Genomic DNA, 3560 nt, shown 5'->3' on the forward strand with positions numbered 1-3560 from the left:
AGAATCTCTTGAACCCAGGAGGCAGAGGTTGCAGTGACCCGAAATCGCGCCACTGCACTCCAGCCTGGGCGACAGAGCCAGACTGTCTCAAATTAAAAAAATAAATAAATAAATAAAAAAGTTTAAGACCAGTTTGTGCAACATGTCCCATCTGTACAAAAAAATAAAATAAAATAAAATAAAATAAATTAAAAAAATAAGAAGCTCCCTTCCGACCGCGGCGCAGATGCCCTGGCAGCCCGCCCCTTTCCCACGCCGCCTCCCCGCCACACGCCGCGCGGGCCGCTGTCAGCCCTCTGAGCTCCAAGGTGCGGTGCAGGCTGAGCCGCTGCCTGAGCCGCTGCTCCACGTCCTGGGCCTTAGCTTCCCGCTGCAGACCTGCCGGCCGATTCTTCGCTGCCCTCCCAGTCTCACGAAGCCGCTGGTCGTGTTTGTCCATGGCGGGCCTGGCGCGCTGGCATCCTTGAGAAAGATGGCTACACACACCTTTCTGCAGGAGAGTTACTTCATGATGAAAGGAAGAGCCCAGATTCACACTATGGTGAACTCACTGAAAATTACATTAAAGAAGGAAACATGGGACCAGTGGAGATAACCATCAGTTTATTAAAGAGGGAAATGGATCAGACAATGGCTGTCAATGCTCAAAAGAGTACATCCTTGATCGATGGGTTTCCAAGAAATCAAGACAACCTTCAAGGTTGGAACAATGGGCCGGGCGCGGTAGCTCACGCCTGTAATCCCAGCACTTTGGGAGGCCAAGGCGGGTGGATCGCCTGAGGTCAGGAGTTCACCACCAGCCTGGCTAACACGGTGAAACCCCATCTCTACTAAAAATACAAAAAATTAGCCAGGCGTGATGGGGCGTGCCTGTAATCCCAGCTACTGGGGAGGCTGAGGCAGGAGAATCGCTTGAACCCGGGAGGTGGAGGTTGCAGAGAGCCAAGATCATGCCACTGCACTCCAGCCTGGGTAACAAGAGCGAGGCTCCGTCTCAAAAAAAAAAAACAAGGTTGGATGGGAAGGCAGATAGATGTATCTTTCATTCTGTGTGTGTGTGTGTGTTTTTTTTAATGTAATAATAAGATCTGTATTGAATGATGTCCTGAGAGAGGAAGGAGTAGCAGTAGGAGTGATGACAATAGAGAAAGCTTGGGAAAGAGAATTGAGACCCATCTTCAGCCAACAAAGCCAATTATTGACTTATATAAAGAAATGGGGAAAGTCAAAAAAATAAATGCTTCTCAATCTGTTGATTAAGGTTTTGAAGTTGTGAAGATTTTTGACGAGAAAAACTAATTTGAAACCTGAAAGCATCCTTGAAATCTTGTTTGAATATTGCTTTGATAGCTGCTATCGCAACCCCTTTTTAAGGCAATTTTAATCTTTCAAACTACATCTCAGTTAGTGGCTGGAAAGTATAGGTAAGAGATTTTTTATGTACTTTTTTTTTGTCACAGGAGAGAGTTAATTAAGAGACATAACTTCATCTTAGTTATGGTGCTTACTAAACAAAGAAGCATATCAAGCTAGTTTTTTTTTAATTCAAAAAGACTATCCCTTTTATAGTTTGCGCCTTCTATGAGCAAAACTTTTTAGTATGCGTGTATGTATGTCCCTTTAGCAATTACAACATGTTAGGATTTAGGGATACCCACTTCCTCCTTTTCTTGCAAGTTTTAAATTTCCAACCTTAAGTGAATTTGTGGACCAGATTTCAAAGGAACTTTTTGTGGAGTCAGTTCTTGCACAATGTGTTTAGTAAACAAACTCAAAGTGGATTCTTAGCAGTGTTTTAGTATATATCAAATAACTAACCATTTCCTATAGAAAAGAAAACATAGGCTTTGTTTTACTACAACTTGTACCATGTTGTATGACAGGGTATATTCTTTGCTTCCAAGGTTTGGGTTGGAGGCACTAGGGGTTCAGAGCCTGGCAGAACTGTCAGCTTTATTCTGACATAATCTAAGGGTATGGAGCAAGGATCACATCTAATGTTTGTGTTCCTCAACCTCTATTATATGGTGTTATTCATGATTCAACTGATCTTAACAAAATTCCTAGCAGTGGGGGGCGGTGGCTCAAGCTGTAATCCCAGCACTTTGGGAGGCCGAGGTGGGCAGATCACGAGGTCAGGAGATCAGACCATCTGGCTAACAGGGAAACCGTCTCTACTAAAAACAAAAAATTAGCCGGCGTGGCGGCCTGTAGTCCAGCTATCGGAGGCTGAGGAGAATGGTGAACCCGGAGCGGAGCTTGCAGTACGAGATCGCCATGCACTCCAGCTGGGGACAGAGCAAGACTCGTCTAAAAAAAAAAAAAAAAAAAAAAAAAAAAAAAAAAAAAAATTCCTAGCAGTGGAACCTTGAAATGCATGTGGCTAGATTTATGCTAAAATGATTCAGTTAGCATTTTAGTAACATTTCAAATGATTTTTTGTTTGTTTTCTAGACCAAATACAAGGTTAGAATTAATTAGAAGAAGTAATCTAGTTAAATTTCCCATTTGTATTTTATTTTCTCGAATACTTTTTTTATAGTTGTTTAAAAAAATTTAAAAATCATTGCACTTTGGTCAGAAAAATAATAAATATATCTTATAAATGTTTGATTCCTTTCCTTGCTATTTGTATTCAGTAAATTATTGTTTTGGCATCATGTTGAAGCACTGAAAGACAAATAATCTTTAAAAGGCTTAAAAAAAAGAAAAAGCCAGGTGTGGTGACGTGCACTTATAGTCCTAGCCTTGGGAGGCTGAGGAAGGAGGATCATTTGAGCCCAGAAGGCCAAGGCTGCAGTAAGTTATGATCATGCCACTGCACTCCAGCCTGGGCAACAGAGTGAGACCCTGTCTCAATAAGAAAAAAAAAAGTGATTTGCAGCTGTAAAAAACGAAAAGATTTCAAATAGGAAGTAGAAAACTAACTTCACCCTCTCCAGGTAACCTGTGCCACCTCCAGGCACTTTTCCCTATAGTGGCTGCTGTAGCATGGCTTGTTCAGCTTTTCTTTCATCTCCTTCTGGTGTCCCTTCCTGCACTGCAGGGCAGGAAAGCTAAACACTAGAGTGGTAGACCTAGGTGTGATTGCTGATCACATGCACTGCCTAAAGCCTAATCTTCATGGAGGTAAGGGAGGGCAGTGGCATTTGTGGGAAGCACACTTTTTTTGTTTTGTTTTGGCTAGGGAAGACACCGGCAATCCTTTTTTTTTTTTTTTTTTTTTGGAGACAGGGTGTTGCCCAGGCTGGAGTGTGGTGATCATAGCTCACTGTAACCCCAAACTCCTAGCTTTAAGTGATCCTCCCACCTCAGCCTCCTGAGTAGCTGGGACTATAAGGTGCACACCACCACACCCAGCTAATTTTTTTTTTTTTGTAGAGACAAGGATATCACTATGTTGCACAGGCTGGTCTCAAACTCCTGGCCTCAAGCAACCCTCCTGCCTTGGCCTCCCAAAGTGCCAATATTACAGGCGTGAGCCACCACACCTGCCTACAGGCAATAGTTTTGCTGGAGTGCAGTGATGCAATCATAGTTCACTACAGCCTCAATCTCCC

At 42.9% G+C, this 3560-nt stretch overlaps 1 pseudogene; it reads left to right on the top strand.

Moving 5' to 3' along the window:
* Window positions 1–226: 226 nt before the first annotated feature.
* On the top strand, window positions 227–1299 carry LOC100599544 (annotated as a pseudogene).
* The last annotated feature ends 2261 nt before the right edge of the window (window positions 1300–3560 follow it).

The sequence above is a fragment of the Nomascus leucogenys genome, chromosome 22a (genome assembly GCF_006542625.1).
Source record: "Nomascus leucogenys isolate Asia chromosome 22a, Asia_NLE_v1, whole genome shotgun sequence".
In the NCBI taxonomy this organism is placed as follows: Eukaryota; Metazoa; Chordata; class Mammalia; order Primates; family Hylobatidae; genus Nomascus; species Nomascus leucogenys.